The 17,704-nt window shown below is 39.7% G+C and overlaps 1 long non-coding RNA gene across 1 annotated transcript; it reads left to right on the forward strand.

Moving 5' to 3' along the window:
* The first annotated feature begins 3,027 nt into the window (after positions 1-3,027).
* On the forward strand, positions 3,028-12,880 carry LOC140526493 (uncharacterized). The gene is made up of 3 exons (XR_011974400.1): positions 3,028-3,137; positions 8,060-8,157; positions 12,768-12,880. It is a non-coding gene; the product is annotated as an uncharacterized lncRNA (long non-coding RNA).
* The last annotated feature ends 4,824 nt before the right edge of the window (positions 12,881-17,704 follow it).

A 17,704-nucleotide genomic window follows, 5' to 3' on the forward strand; every position in this document is an offset into this window, starting at 1 on the left:
TGACTTGCCCAGGGTCACACAGTTAGCAAGTGTCTCTGGAGCTGGATTTGAAGTCATGAAGATGAATCTTACTGATTCCAAGCCCTATGCTCTACCCACTGTGCCGCCTAGCTGCCCCCTATGTATTATACAAATGTATAAACGTAAATGATAATTCAGTAAAGTGCTTTTTTAACCAGAGGATTGGATTCCCTGGGGGATAACTATCCTACATTCAAAGTATTCTCTGTGTCCCCTCTCACTATGGCGTGAGTCCCCACTATGTTCCCATTTCAACATTCACAGGATGCAATTAGTTCAAAGCAAAGATATTTCCTGAAGTGGTGAAGCAGGAACCATATTATCTTCCCTCTAACCTGGGCCATACTCTCCCACAAATACACAAAGCATCAGCAGGAAGAATGACCCACAGAGGGAGCACATGCAGCCAGAGTGCACAAGAGGAGAAGCATCTCATGTTTCTGATGCTTCTAAGTTGCCGTATCTTGACCCTGCTCACACTGACCTTGGTTCCACAGCCTCCTCCTGCTGGATCCCATGTTCTTTTGGGCAAGTACAGTGTTCCCCGTCTTCCTTATCTCTTTTTATTTTCTCTTACATGTCTGCTTTTCCTTACCTCTGAAGTTCCTGCTTCTTCCAGACAGCTATTGGTTCAGTGGATAGAATTCTAGGCCTGCAATCAGGAAGACCTGAGTTCAAATCCAGTCTCAGACAATGAACAAATCACTTGACCTCTGTCCCAGTTTCATCAGCTGTAAAATGGGGATAATAACAGCACCTCTCTGGCAGGGATGTTATGAGGATTGAATGAGATAATGTTTAAAAAAAATCACTTTGCATAGTGTCCAGCGTAATGGTAATAATAGCTTACATTAATATGTAACATTTACTACGTACTAAATGCTTTACAAGTATTATCTCATTTGATACTCTCAACATGTCTTCCAGGTAGGTACTAATATTACAGATGAGGAAATGGAGGCAAACAGAAATCTTGTCCAGGGTCACACAGCTGAGTATCTGAGGTTCAATTTGAACTCAGGTCTTCCTGATTCCAATGTTCCAGTGTTCTATCCACTGAGGCATCACATAGTAAGCTTTATATAAATGCTTATCCCCCCTTTCTCTTTCCATTTTCCATTCTTTCCTTCTTCCTGCCTTTCTTTTTCCACTTCCTTCTTCACCCCTTCCTGCTTTTCACAGAACTTAAAACTGAAGAAATAGAGTGGATAGAGAGACATAAAGAGGACAATGAGGTTTCACGGTTAAGTAAAGATAACAGTAGCAATAGAGGACTTTTTTTTTTTTGCACTTTTATGCTAATACAGCAATTTCATATCCTTTGTCTCATTTGATGCTCATGCTCCCCCTGTGAGACAGGTAGAGTTAAGGTTATTATCTCCACTTCCCAGATCCTGAAACTAAGGTGGACATTATAGTCAGAGTTAGGCAAAGGGTATGTCTGGTGGTGGGCATGCTCAAAGGTGGAATTGAGGGGAAGAGAGATGCTTAGGGGCCAATTCACTTCAACTCAACAAGCATTTATTAGGTGCCTACTATGTACAAGACACAGGTGCTAAGTATGAGAGACAAAAAGAAGAGTCCCAGACTTCATGGAGCTTATATTGTACTGGGGGCAGGGAGTACATTTGGATGGGTTGGGGTGGAGGGTGGTGGTCAGATGGACTAGGTCATAGTCTGGGGGATGACCTACAGAGATGTGATCAGTGTTGGCCTCTTTGTGGACCTGGACTGGCTGCCCTTTTTCCTCCTCTTCTAAAGCTCAGAAACATTTCATCACTCACTCCCAGATCTGGGAGGGGTTAGCCTATCCCAGCCAAAATCAATCCACAAGTATTTATTAAACATCAGGCATTGTGTTAAGCATTGGGAAGACAAAGGCAAAAAAAAAAAAATTGACTGTGGCTCCAAGAAGCTTCCAGTCTAATGGGGGAGACAACTTGTGAACAACCATGTTTAAACAAGATATATGAAGTGCAAATGGAAGGCAATCTTGTGGAGAAAGCACTGTCATTGAGGCAATCTAGGAAAGGCCCCTTGCAGAAGGTGGGATTTGATTTGAGACTTGAAGGAAGCCAGGGAAACCAGGGGGTCTGAGTAAGGAGGGAGAGAATTCCAGGCATGGAGGACAGCCAGTAGAAAGGTGTGGGAACCCCCATCACAATTTCACAGATAATAATAATAATAGCTAATATTTATATGGCACTTTAAGGGTGTAAAGTTCTTTACACTTTCAATTAACCTTCTTGATCACTTGATTATCCTCAGTTTATAGATGAGGAAACTGAGGTTCACAGTGGTTGTGACTTGCCAAGGATTTCACAGCTAATAATAAACATTAGAGGCAACAGTCCAATCTGGGTCCTCCTGACTGCAAGGTCAACTGTTTTACCAGTACATTACCTTTCAGAGGAGGAAACTAAAACCCAGAGAAGAGATTCATTTATTAAATGAGGGATCTATATTAGCTAACCTCTAAAGTTCTATGCTCTAAGGTTTTTTTACTATGTTCTAAAATATCTTCCAGCTCTAACCTCCTATTTCCAAGGTCCTTCTGAATATAGACAATCTATATTCTATAGTTCCCAGCTAGGTGGTTAGGAGATTCCAGCTTCAGACAGGTGGAGTGCTGGGCCTACAGCCAGTAAGACCTGAGTTCAAATCCAGCCTCAGATACTTATTAGCTATGTGACCTTGGACAAGTCACTTAACCTCTTGTCTGCCTCAGGTTCCTCACCTATAAAAGGGGGTAATGATAGTACCTACCTCACTGGGTTTTGGGGAGGATCAAATGAGATAATGTTTGTAAAGTGCTTAACAGCTTCTCTTTCTCTGACATTCTATGTTCTAAGGTCCTTCCTAGTTCTGATATTTGTATTCTGATTCCTTCAAGCTCTGGCATTCATTGTTCTAACAGTCTAAGTTCCAAGCATCCTTGCCTAACATTCTATGATTCTGTCCTGCTCAAGGATAATGTGGTCCAGGTGGATTAATCCAAAGGAAGAACCTAGTTTACTACCAAGTCTAAGACTACATTGTGTCCCTCTAGCTCATCTGGAGGTTAAGAAGGCCCAGGGCTTCCTCTTAGCCAAGACACTGAGTGACCTCGGAACAAGGTTTCACTTCTCAAAACACAAACCTATTTTGGATCCCACTGACTTCCTTTCTTGTACTCTCTACTATTCAAACTTTTATAGCTCCAAGTAACTGTGAAATGGACATCCTGTCTCTTCAAGGCTTTCCCAATGCCTTTCTCTTACACCACAGGCTAAGATGTTTTTTTTTAACTGCCAATTTCTGTTACTCTGTTTTCCTTGACCCCCTCTACCCATTGGACTTCATTGTGTTACACCAGTGTCCAGCAAGACAGGGCAGCCACTTTTAGAGTGGCTTTTTCCCCACCCCCTATCTAATATCCCCAGTGGCCACATAGAGCTTCCTCACTTGCTAGACCTGCCTAGTCAGCTAGGCCTAGTTAGTAGCTAATTGGACCCTCATGGTAAGAACAGTCTGCTCTGGGGTGGTTTCCCAGAAACAACAGCCACAAGGTTGAGTTTACGGTTGTGAAGTTTTAGAACTATAGAATATCAGAACTGGGAGGGTCCTGGGAATAAAGAATATCCAAGATCAGAATCCAAAGGATTGCAGAGGTTATCCAAGAAAGCCTCTTCATTTTATAGATGAGGAAACTGGGGCTGTGGCTAAAAGGTAAAAATCCACTCACTTGAAGCAACTTAGGAACAAACCACAATCTACTTACCCAAAGTAACCCCCTGTTGGGGTATTTTAGTTTTGCCCTGTCACTAATATACTGTTTAACCTTAGGGAAATCATTTCCCTTCTCTGGGCCTTGGTCTCCCCATTTCTCAAATGAGAGGACTGGTCCTTAAGCTCCTTCCCAGCTATAATGTTACAGGATTCTGTGCTTCAAAAGGAAGAATTTTGTCCTTTTCTTTGTGAGAGAAGTTCTGGGAAGAGGACTGGATTTTGGGGTACTGCAATCACCCACCTGGCCCATATCTGGTCCTGACCTTAGAAAAGATGATAGCTAGATTTGGAAGCAAGAGTTTAGTATTTTCTATTTAGTTAGTTTCATTTCATGGAGGATTCATGGAGCTTTTTGTCCATCCCTGTGCTTGATACTATGGGAAAGGTGAGAGGAAGAGACATGATCTTACAGTCTGGTTAGGATTATGTGATCATCAGATTAAGATCTGGAAGAGACCTTTAAGATAACAGATCCTGAAAGTCCATTCCTCTCAAGCACTGTACATGGAGTCAGAGGATCTATTTCTAGTTTTACTGATTATCACCTGGGTGACCTTGGACAAGCTGTACCCTCACCTATCCAAGCTTCTTCATCTGTAAAATGAGGGGGTTAGAGTCTAGGATCTCTAAGGTTTCTTCTACTTCTAAATCCAGACTGATCTCCCTAATTTTATAGATAAGGAGATTAACGTCCTAAAGGGGGGATAGACTTGCCCAGGTACATAGGTAAATAGCTGTTGGGATTAAAAGTCATATTTCTCCTTATGTCAAATTCAGCGGGGGTTTTTTTTCCTCAGGCATTAGATCAAGTGGTCTAGTTGAGGAGATCAGACTCGTGCACATAAAACAAGCAACAAGACAGACTGGTCTGTGAGTAATTATTAGTGAAGAGGATACTCTCCAAGCTCCATAGGAGTTCAGAGAAAAGAGCAAGAACCTTCCGAGATAGGGAGATCAGGGAAATATTCCTGAAGGTGATGGAATTTATTGAATTGAATTGGATGGAGATTTGAGAAGGACTTTGAAAACCTCATAGTATTTGGAGAGATGGGGGAAGCAATAGGACATTTTAGGCAGGGTAAATAGCCTGAGTGGGTCTGTATGAGGAACAGAGGAGTAAAAACTAGCTAGTTTTAAAAAAAAAGAATGAAAAGAATGATTCTTGTTGTGGAGAAGGGGAAAATTAGATTAAATCTCTAGAGTAAATTCAGATTATGGGAGTTACTTGAAAGCAAGCACATGAGTTGAGCAGGAATTGGAAAGCATTGGAAATTTTGAGTCAGCATTGCATATCTAGACTTGGAAAGAAGGAAGAGAATAAGCATTTGAATGGTGCCTATTATATGCCAGGCATGTGCTAAGTGCTTTACAAATATTATCTCATTTGATCCTCTTAACCCTGAGAGGTAGGTACTAGTATTATCCCCATTTTGCAATTGAGGAAACTGAGGCAGACAGGCAGACTTTTCCAAGGTCACATAGCCAGTAAGTGTATGACACTGGATTTGAACTCAGGTCTTTCTGCCTCTAGACCTAGAACTCTAACCACTGTACTACAAACTCCTTCCAAAGAGTCCTCAAGTCCTGGGTTCCAGTTCCAGTTCCAACACTTTCTTGCTGTGTGAGGTTGAAGTCAGTTCTCTTTTCTGAGACTTTGTTTCCTAATTTATAAAATAGATTTACTTTAACTCTATTGGATAGCTGTTCTGGAGAAATAATTTTGTAAACCACTATGGGGAAAACAGGTTTATTATGATTATTTTTGTCTTGATTAGAAGACACAGTTGCATGTCTTTTCGTTTAATTCAATAGCTACTGGGGAATCAAGCAATCAAGTATGTGTTGAGCATTTACTATGTGCCAGACTCTGTGCTAGGCTCTGGAGATACATAGCGCTAATTAAATAGTCCATGCCCTCAAGAAACTGTCATCATATCAGGAAGAGATGGCACATACACATATACATCAATAGAAAAGAAATATGATGTGTTTGTAATGAGGTGGGGGGTAGGCACTAGGTGCCAGGGTGATTAGGAAAGCCTACTTGAGTTCATCCAGGAAGGAACTAGGGAGCCTGTGGGGCCGAGATGAAGAAGGAGAGCATTCCAGACATAGAGAAATAGCTTATACTAAAGGCATAGAGATAGAAGATGGAATATCTTATTTGTAAGGAACTTCAAAAAGACTAATTTTGCTGGACCAAAGTATTTGAAAGGGAATAATGTGGAATAAGACTGGAAAGGTAGGTCAGAGTCAGATTGTGAAGGGCTGTAAATGTCAAGTAGAGCAGCAGGGAATAGGGAGCCATTGAAGTTTATTGTCTGAGAGAGTGATACCATCAGTCCTATGCTTTAGGAATAACATTTTGGCAGCTGTATAAAGGATATAATGGAGAGGGCAGAGACTGGAGGCAGGGAGACCAATTAGGAGGCTATTGCCATAATCCAGGTGAGAGATGATGAAAGGAGAATCAAGAAGGAAGGAGGCCTATAGTCTCCTGGTAACATGTAATTTACCATATTTACCAATTTACCAAATGAGAAGGGAAGGTGAGAGCTGAGAGGATGGTGCGTGACTGGGAAAGGCCTCTTGTAAAAGGTAGCATTTGAGCTGAGGTTTGAATGAAGCAAGGGAAGCTAAGTGGGGAGTTGAGGAAAGGGTATATTTCAAGCATGGGGAGAGCCAACACAAAGCATAGAGACATGAAGAGTCAAGTGTTTGTATGAAAGGTTATAAAAGTAGGTGATACCTACTAGAATATAGAATGCCAGGCCAGGAGTTAGGAAGATTCATCTATATTCCTGAGTTCAAATCTATCCTCAGACACCTACTAGCTGTGTGACCCTGGGCAAGTCACTTAACCCTCAGTTGAGTTTGCCTCAGTTTCCTCATCTATAAAATGAACTGGAGAAAGAAATGGCTAACCACTCTAGTATCTTTGTCAAGAAAACATCAAATGGCACAACAAAGAGTCAGACATAATTGAAAATGACTGAACAGCAATACAAAGGTAGGAAGGGTCAGGTAATGAAAAACTTTACATACCAGAAGACTATATATTTTATCCTGGAGGCAACAGTTAGCCACTGGAATTTAACTGAACAAAGGGGTAACAGGGTCTGGTCTGTACTTTAGAAGAATCATTTTAGCAGCCAAGTGAAAGGTGGATTTTGAGTAGGGGGAGACATGAGGTAGGAAATATGAAATTTATTGCAACAATTGAGGTAAGAAGTGGTGAAACCCTGAACTAAGGTGGTGAGTAGAGAGAAGGGGAACATGCATGGGGAAGGTTGTGAAGGTAGACATGACAAGAATTGGCAACAGATGAACTATTTGGGGCAAATTAGAGTGGGGAGTCCAGGATGATCACAAAGTTGTGAATCTGAGTAACTAAGAGGATGGTGGTTCCTTCAACAGTAATGGGGAAGTTCGTAAGAGGGAATGGTTTTGGGAAAAAGATAATGAGTTCTGCTTTAGACTGTTGTAGACAGAGTTTGAGATGTCCACTTCTGAAATGCCCAATAGGCAATTAATGATGTGGGATTAGAGCTCAGGAGGGAGTCTAGGCTGGGAATCAACTGCAAAGAAATGATAATTGAATCCATGGGAGTTGATGAGATCATCAACTGAGGGAAACAAAAGGAGGATCTAGGGACCTGACCTTGGGAAACATCCATGGTTAGTGGCCAGGACACAGTTGAAGAGCTTACAAAGGAGGTTGAGCAGGAGCAGTCAGATAGGTAGGAGGACTAAGAAGTATTAAGAAAACCCAGATTGTTGAGAATATCCAGAAGGGGGTTCTCAACCTCATCAAATACATCAGAAAACCCAAGAATGATAAGGATTGAGTAAAGGACATCAGAGTTTCCATTTAAGAGATCACTGGAAACTTCGGAGAGGGCAGGTTCAGTTGAATGTTATGGTTGGAATCCAGATTGTGGAGGATTAAAGAGAGAGGACATAAAAGGGAGGTGCCTAATATAGACAGCTTTCTCAGACTTTAAAAGGAGAGGAGAAGGATAGGATGAGAGCTAGAGGGGATAGTTGGACCACATGTGGGTTTTTTAAGGATAGGGGAGAAATGGACTTGTTTTTAGGCAGCAGGGAGGGAACCAGTACATAGAGATTATAAATTAGAGAGAAAAAGTGGGAGTGATAATGGAGACAATCTGCTGGAGAAAACAGAAGGGTAGTGGAATCAAGGGTGCCTCTAGAGAGGTTGACCTTGATAAGGAATTTCTTTTTTCTTATTCCTTTTTATCTACTACAGGAGTGAAGAATGAGTTAGAGGGGGAAGATGTCTGATTGATGAGAAATCTGAAGGAGACAAGAAGAGAAAGCTCTTGACAAAATGGCCTGAAGTATGAGGTAAGGCCATCAGTAGATAAAGTAGAGGGATAGGTGCTATGAGAAATTTCAGAAGAGATAAGAATGTTTGGAGAGTAGGATTTTTTTTGTCCTTTGAAGAGGACCAATGACATCATGGGGTGATGTCTTGAGTTGTGTGTGAACTGGGTTTAAGTGAGAGTTGGACAAAGTCACCATCCTCATTCTCTCTTTCAGAGTCATCCAAGTTTAGGGGCAAGACAAAAGTCAGGCTAACTGGCAATGGCCTGGGGTGCAGTGGACGACCTTGGTGTCTTTGATGTCTGACAAAGCTCTAAGCACTCTATAGGGTCAGCTTTAATTGTCTTCATGGCTGTTGGAACAAAATTTTCTCATCTGCCCATTTCCCCAGGAGGAAGTCTTCACATGCTTGGGATAGACATTCCCCCTAATTCACTGAGAGAGTAACTGACAGGCCAGGTTTGAGGCCTGGTTACCTTCAACCTGGTTTAGCCTGTCTACCTAGACAGTTTTACCAGAGTATGGCCATTGTGCATGCTATAGCTTCTTGGAGCCACAGGTGAGAGCTGGGTGAAGGTAGACACCAAAGGTGGATGAATAACCCTGAAAAGGACTAGAAGTGCTAGCCATTCCTAAAGATCCCATACACCTCTAGAGAACAGGATAGGTACTTGATGAGGGAGGAGTAGAATGATGTCCTGGAGGTAGTAAGGGGCCATATGAGATTAGATAATATAAATTTGCAGTAGCCCCAATCAGCATATTTTTGTGGTTTTTTTTCTCTAAGTCCATTTAGCCACACATCAATAGGATAGAATTAAAGGAAACAGACTAGGGACAGGATTTGGCAAGGCGAGATAAAAGGGCAAGGGATTTGCGAGGAGAGAAGACTATAGAGTTGAACTGGTTCACTAAGGGGTCAACAGAGGGAAGGTGAATATGTAAGGATGATGAAGGGAATGGAGAATTAAATAAGAATTTTGAAGTTTATGAACATGGAAATGGAATACTTATAGGTGATGGCAAGATCAACATATAGGTACTATTCACTAAAACAAAGTGTAAGAATAGGGGCTCATTGATTGCTCTATCCAAAACAGTTCTTGACTGAATTAATCAATCAGAACTAGGTGCCTCCTTGAATCAGTCAAAGACATTTCAGCTACATGCCAAAAGAAGTCTGTTCCCATTGGATGAAGAACTTGATAATGTCTTATAGGGCCTATATAAAAAATACGGAGCAAATTCATAATCTAAGAGATTTGAGCCAAGAGATTTCTGACTAAGCCCTTGAGAGAAAGTGGCTCACAGGGACCTAGAGCACCTTTATAAGGACTAGGTCTTGGTCTTCTTCCTCTGCTCCTTTAGCCAGATTCTAGTAAGAGTCTGAAGAATTTGGACTTTTTCAACACTATATTAGCTATGTTTTTGGTACAGCGATGACTGATGGCATTATTTACATTGGGAACCAAAGATAGACGGAACACAATGAGGAAAGGCAAATTCAAGGTCCTACCTAGAACCTAGAAGAAAAGTGACATCATCCCTAAGAGAAATATCTTGAGAATTCTACTGAATGGACTTTCAGGAGGTATGAGTTACCCCTTTGCTACATGAATTCTCTAAGCTTGAGCCCACTTTTCCTCTGAAATCTGTATGTACTTGTGGAGAAAGTATATCATATACTGGGGAAGGGGGAGGAGTCATTTTATACCAACTATTTTTATTATACTATCTAATTAAATATCCCTTTCTAAAGGCTATTTAAATCTGACTAGTAAATAATGTTAGCTAATAATCTTGGGGGAAACTTCATGAGCTGCAGCTCTAGAAAGGTTAACCCTAGAACCCTGAAGGTGAGAAGTGATGAGAGCCTGAACTTTGTTCCCAGGTCATGCTCTGGGGACCCAACTCATCATGTGAACAAGAGCTGGGACAGAATCCTTAAAAAGCTTGTTTGTAAACTCTTATGAAGAAGGTTGACATGTAACGGTAAACAATGTTGTCTCATAAAAGTGAGAGAAGCAGTAGAAAGAAAAACCAATTTAAAGAAAGGTTGGCAAGAGATCCAACTAAGCAAAGTCACATCAATAGCATTTCAGGATAAAAATAGGACAACAACAAGAAGAAAAATGGAAAAGATCTGTAAAGATTACTCTAACAAGCTGTTTTTGTTGTTGTTGTTACCATCAAAGACAATATAATGACTACATTTGGACTCCAGCATCTCAGCCATGGAAGTGCCTACATATAGAAAAGATCTGTGCTGAAGGGGATATAATTGTAAGGGTGATGCAATGTATCTGAAGGACGGAAAGATAACAAAAGCACAGGGAAAAAAATCCCAGAACTTATTAATAATTTAAAAAAAAAAAGATGACTGAGAATACAACTACCAACCTATATGTTCACCATCCCACTTAGTCAAAATTTTTATTTGAGTCATTTATACTCAAATAGATGACAACCTCAATGAGGGTATTAGTAAGGAATGATTTTATCTTTCATAATCAATATTTGACAATAGATTCTTTCTTTACCATTTCTAAATTTAAAAATGTAGAAAATGTAAGATCTCATTGTGCTTATTATTTATTAACTGTGAAAAAAAAATTGATTCAGTTGAGCAAAGCACAACTTTAAAGGCTCTTTCCCAGCAAGATGTCTCCCATTCATCCTTAAAAATAATTTGAGATTCTTTGAAATAACAAAATAATCCTGTTTAATCATAAACACTAGGTGAGGTATAAAATGGGGAGATGTATGCTTGTTGAAGGTGTTTACACTGATAGAGGAGGCAAGAATAACACTGAAGAGGGTTTCTCTGTAGATAATCAGGTCTTCCAGATGCTCCTATAGATGGGATTGTTCTGGTTACATCAAGCCCTGGAACATTGCAGAGCTTTCTGGAAAAGATTCATGATCACTCAAAGGAGTTTGGTTTGACCATTCAAACAATAAAGATCAAGTGGATGAAGAATGAATGTTTATTGCCCAGATTATAACATGCATTTGGATAGATACCCTATGGAATTTGTCCATCTGTCTGTATGTCTGGGACAGATGATATAATTGGATATTGAATTAGTCCTGGAGTTGAACAGGAGACCCAGAATGGTCTGGATTGCCTTTGGGGAATTAAAAGCTTCTTTAAGAATACCAAGCTTTCCAGGGGGAAAAAAACATCTTTTTAATGACAGTATTCTACTAGTATTGTTGCATGGCAGAGAATTTCAGTACAACAATGTTCAAAGAATTAAAAATGAATATAAGACAGGTTTTATGTGAGTAGGTCACAGCATAAAACCAGTGAAGGACTTTGAAGAACAGGAATAAAAGATATTATCAAGGGAATGGGCCAGTCATCTGGTGAGAACAAGGTAGATAAGTTGACTAGAGAGTTCTACCGTATCTTTGAGATGTCAGGAGAAATCAAGGAAAGCCTTTAGTATGCTGAGTGAACCCCCTATGATAAATTTATGGGAGGACAAAGACAAGAGTTGAATGACACAGACAAAGATGGATTGGATCTGAATCCAAGACCCAGGGGAGTGCTTGAATATTGTTTTAGCTCTAAATTTCTACAATCCAAGATTGTTATCCTATATATTATGTATATAATGGGTTTTTAATGAATAACAACAAATTTGCAAAGCATTTTATACTTTACAAAATACCTTCCAATCTATTATTCCTACTTCAGAGTCGAATAAAAAACTAGGACCTAGAGAGATTAAGTAATGTACTAAAAGTCATATCACTGATAAGTGGTAGAGCCAGGGCTGAGACTCAGGCTACCTGACTCCTTGCTCTGTGTTTTCTTGTACCACTCACCATGGTACCCCATGCCAATATTAAGGACCCTCACCACTAGATTCTTCCTTGGATCTGACTGAAATGTTTCTTGCTCTAACTGAATGTTCACTCTTATCTGATCCTTCCCACACTTGAAGAAACACATCTGGGCAGTCTCAATAGCTTCCCAGGTTTCTGGGGGCGGGGTGTGGAGTGCTGTGGGAAGTGAAGGTGGAGACGGTGATCTTCACTTTAAGCCAGCAAGAGTTCATTAGGGGCCCTTGCTTTGTGCAAGACCTTCTCAGATACTGAACACTGCTTTGTTTTATCTCACTAGAACACTTACCAAGTCATGTTGTACAATACGTAAAGCTGAAAGATATCTTAGAGGTTATCCAGTCCAACCCTTTGATTTTATAGATGAGGAAACTGAGGCTGAAAGAAGGGAAGTGATTTGCCCGACCATCAGTAACACAGGTAGTGAGTGGCAAAGAAACTTAGGGCTGAAGACCAGACCCATGGTTTCATTAACATAAGGAACTCTCAGAGGAGAAAACTCATTCTACTCTTGCAGATTGGCACCTTCTCTCCAATTTACAGTCTTGGAAAGTTTCCTAGAACAGTGAGATGTTAAGTGACCTGCCTAGGATAATACAACCAGTATATGTCAGAAGTTAGACTTAAACCCAAGAGTTCCTGGTTCCAATGCCAACTCTACTCACTATATCTAGCAGCTTCCCTCATAAATAGCAGAGCTAAGGTTTTTTTTAAAAAAAAATTTAGTTTAAAAATTTTTTTGAAAAATGCTATTCATGTGTTTTGTTTTTATATTACAGAGTTACAGATTACTTCCATTTCATGAGAGGTCTCTGGTAACAAAATGCAGCAGTTACGTTAAACTAATAACACAGTACATCTGAAAATGCATGTGATATTTCTCATCTATAGCAACCCCTACCTCTCTATTAAAAAAAAAATGAACAGAAATCTATTTTCTTTGTCTCTCACATCCCACCCAGTTGAATAAAGAAAAGAAAAACACATCTTGTAGCAAATATACATAATTAAGCAAAACAAATTCCCTTAATGACTATACATAAAATATATATGTCTTAGTCTGCACCATAAATCCATCACCTCTCCGGATAGCATGTTTCATCTTTGGTCCTCTGGACTCACGAATGGTTACTATTGGTTATAATTCTTACAGCTTTCAGAATTGTTTTATTTTGACATGGTGCTGCTCATTTGATTCTTTGTCAGCTTATGAAAGTCCTGAAAATGGTTCATTTTTTATAGTACTGATGATGAAGTATAAATTGTTCTTCCAGTTCTGCTTACTACCTTCTACATCTGTTTGTGTAAATCTTCCCATATCTTTTTGAAATTATCTATTTGCTGGTTCCAGACCAAATATTCTTAATTGTTGTCTGGTTTTGTGCATTTGTCCATTTCATTGCAAATTCCATAAAAGGGGGGAATTTTTTTATCTGAACTGTTTTTCTCCTTGGGTTTAGTACACAGTAGTAACTTAATAAATGTTTGTTGAATAAATGATTGAATGAGGCTCACACTGGGCACTGGAGACAGAAAGGCGAAAAACAACTTGGTCCTGGCCCTCAAAAAGCTTATATCAGAGATGAGGAATATGATACGTAGGCCAAAGCGTGATTAGAGGTAAAGAAGATGTTCTGTGTACTAGACCTCCTATGGACCAGAATGGTTGAAGTCTATATGTCTCTGCCTATCTGACTTTGGGGACTGGAGGGCAGTGTGAATGAGTCAGAGGAATCAGTCACTACTTATGGGGACTTCTCATGACGGGAGCTTCTAGGAAATTCCCAGAAACTCTTCTCAGGGGAAGAACCTGGCTAGAATCATAGGACCATAGGACTTATAGTTGAAAAGTCCCGAGAAATCACCAGCCCAACTCCTTCATTTGACAGAAGAGGAAACTGAGACCCAAAGAAGTTAAATGACTTGCTCTATTGACCCAGAAATAGAAAGCACAAGGCTTCTGCACCATTTGGAGTCAGAGGACCTGACTCTAACTTGGACCTGACCCAGATTGAACCTGAGTTCAACCCCAACTTTAATACATGCTTTGCTTATATAAACCCTGGGCAAGTTATTTCACTCCTCTAGGCCCTAATTTTCTCCTCTGTAAAATGGGAACATTGGACTAGGTGATTTTAAAGTCCCCTTTAGTTCTGACAGCCATGTTCCTATGAGCTCCTCGTGCACAGATGTTTGCTTTTTCCTCACAGCTTTCAGTTGGGTTGTCAGGAATTACTCAATAAAATAAAATTTTTAGGCAACTATGAAGATGAGGGGATATAGATGTAATGGGGGCCTGGACAATGAGCCCAGTCTGTACAAGCATGCACAGAGTGTCTATGATATAATCCCCCACGTGGAAAAGGCCAGGAAGACTGGTCTGGAAAGAAATGATGATGTGTAATGGAAGTGCTTTGGAGTGGCATATGTGGATATTCTCTAACTACTTTCAATCTGCTTAAACTGTGATAAAAAAGGACTTTCTGATTGGCTGCCAGGAACCAGGTGTGCCTTTAGAAGTCACTGGCCCACCAGAACCTTGGCCTTCTCTTTGGTGACTTCTCTTTGCCTGAATGTATGCAGTGAGTAGATGGAAGATAATGCTGTGAGGGGAGAGCTTCGAGCCCTCTCTATCTGAGATTGACATATGGTCTTGTGAATTCGGGTGTCCAGTCTTTAGGCTCTTTGCCTTGGTGTTTATTCTTTCATTTTCAGTGACAGAGAGCAGAAATGATTACAATGCTATGAAGGGTCAAGGTATCAGGAAAACAGAGCCATCAGGGTCAAGGAGCATGAGAGCTAAGTCCCTGACAGGTTTTGCAGACAACGCCAAGGACTGAGAATCAACTTCTCAGACCCAGTGCAATGGTAGCTGGGAAGAGGATGCATCCAGTAGATTTTGGACATGAATTAGTGGGACCAATGATATGTAGAAGTTGCATTAAGTCTGAGTCCACTCTTTCAACAATCCAAGGTGGTATAAAGCAGAGTGTCTCCAAGGTTTTAAGCATGAAGTGTTTATATTTCTGTTCTTTCTGTATCTCCAAAATAAATCTCGTTCTGTAAAATCTAACTGCTATTAACTTGTTAAATTGAACCAGGGTGCTTATTCAGTGGCAGCTAACAGTGGGTGGATGGGGGCGGGGCAAAAACACATTGTATCAGGGATTTGAGCCAATAGCATCCTAGAAAAGGTATCAACCACTTGGGACATCCCTAAAACCCTGAGGGGCACATATAGTAACCCTTGCTCTGGGAGAGTAAGACTAGAGCACTTGATATATAGACCTTGTCTGAGTAAAAATGTTTCTCTTTTGAAGTCAAGAACAAAATAAAGTTGTGCAAATGGCATATTACTGTATATAGCCCTGTAACTGACTGAAGGTAACATTTTCTTTTCCTGAAGTCCTAAATACAATTCCAAATTGGGATTTGATTTCAAATTCACTTGTTTGAATAATTTACTTGCTCTATGCCTTATCATCAATATGTAATGGCCCATAAGATCCATGAGATTCCCCCCTTTGGAGCTGAGGGAATTTATTTTAGTCAAGAAGATCAGAGTTCTTAAAGCCTTTCAAATTTGTTTTTCTTTACAAGCTCATACTGTATAAATTGTTCTACTGGTTCTGCTCATTTCCCTCTATATCAGTTCATATAAATCTTCCCAGATTTCTCTGAAGACAGATCTTTCCTTATGGCACAATAATATTCTATCGCATTTATAAAATATAATTGGTCTAGTCATTCCCCAGGTGATGGGTACCTTCTTCCTTTGTTTCCAGTTTTTTGCTACAATAAATAGAACTATTATAAATGTTTTTGTATGTGTGGGCCTTTTGTCTTTCTTTAATCTCTTTGGGGGGTATATATTGTATCACTGGGGCAAAGCATATGTATAGTTTAGCGACTTTTGGGGCAGAGGTCCAAATTGTTTTCCATAATGGCTGGTCTAATTCACAACCCCACCAATGGTGCAAACTTATGCAATTCTATTATTTCTAAGATACCTTCTACCTCTAACATTATATGCATTATTATGTGCATCCATTTGTTTGTCAAACACCCATTGTGAGCCACACATTGTAGCAGATACAATGATAAATGAGACAAATTCCCTTCTAGCTCTTAAATTCAGTGTTCTATGGTCCAAGAACATTCAATTCAATTCAGTTTAATTCGACAAATGTTTATTAAGACCTGTTATGTGCAAGGAAGTGATGGCATAGCAATAGAGAGTCAGCCTTGGAGTCAGGAAATTCTGGGTTCAAGGCTAGCCTCTGACACTTTTTGGATTTGTGAATTTCTAGAAGTCATTTAACTGTCCCAGGCAACACTTTTAAAAAAGGGATTCTTCAAGCCATGGTTTAGGATTGTGATGGAATACTATTGTGCTGTAAGAAATGATGGAGGGGATAGTTTCAGAAAAAACCTGGGAAGACTTACAAGAACTGAAATAAAGTGAAAAGAGTAGAGTGAGAACATTGTACGCAAGTAACAGAAATATTGCAACATAACCAATGGTGAAAGCCATAGATACTCTGATCAGTATAGTGATCCATGGCAATCCCAAAGGACTCAGAATGAAAAATGTTATCCACCTCCAAAGAGAGATGAATTCTGAGTGCAGATTGAAGCATATTTCACTTTCTTGATTTTTGTTGTCTTTTCTCTTTTTTTGCAATATGGCTAATATGGAAATATGTTGTGCATGACTTCACATGTATAATGGGCATCATATTGCTTGCCTTTCCAATGGGTAGGTGAGAGATTGGAGGAAGGGAGAGAATTTGGAACTGAAAGTTTGAACATGAATGTTTTAAAAAAAAGAGTTCTTAATCTGGGGTCCATGGATAGATTTCAGGGAATCAATGAACTTGAATGGGGAAAAAAAGACCTTTTAATTTTCATTAACTTTTGGTTTTCTTTTTAATTTTATATCTTTTATTTTGTACCACATTTTAAAATATTATTCTGAGAAGGGGCCCATAGACTTCACCAGACTCCCAGAGGTGTCCACGTCACAAAAAAGTCAAGAATCTCTTAATTTAGAGTGCAGGTACAATTTGTATTGGTACAGAGTTTCCTGATGCTGGTGAGTTCACAAGTTTAGTACAAAAGAAAAATGTTCTAGGGTATTAGAATACAAAAATAATAACAATAAAACCAACAGTAATAATAACAGCATTTATAGAGCCCTTCCATAAAATGTTTTACAGACATTATCTCATTTGAGTCTCACAACAATGATGAAAGTAAGTGATTTTATTATCCCCATTTTAGAGATGAGGAAAATGAGGCAAAAATCAAACAGTCCTCTGTTCTAAAAGAGCTTACATTCTACCTGCACAAAGTATGATATAAATTAAATTGAGGAGTACACACACACACACACACACACACACACACACACACACACACACACACACACACACACACTTATTCTTCATCTTTTCTTACAAAAATTTTACAAGGCTCAGCTCAAGTGTTAATTTCTTTGTGAAGTCTTTCCAGATCCTCCTGGCTGAGGGTTTTCTTTTGTTCAAAGAGAGAGTCATCTATACCTCTTCTTTTATTATAATTATTTGGATACATGAGAAGAACCATCACTATTAGACTGGAAGATCCTTGAGATTAGTGGGTGCTACTTTTTATCTTTGACTCCCTAGGCATCATAGGAGAACTTGCACACAAGTAGGTGCTTAATAGAAGTTCG

The sequence above is a fragment of the Notamacropus eugenii genome, chromosome 1 (assembly GCF_028372415.1).
Source record: "Notamacropus eugenii isolate mMacEug1 chromosome 1, mMacEug1.pri_v2, whole genome shotgun sequence".
Taxonomy (NCBI): Eukaryota; Metazoa; Chordata; class Mammalia; order Diprotodontia; family Macropodidae; genus Notamacropus; species Notamacropus eugenii.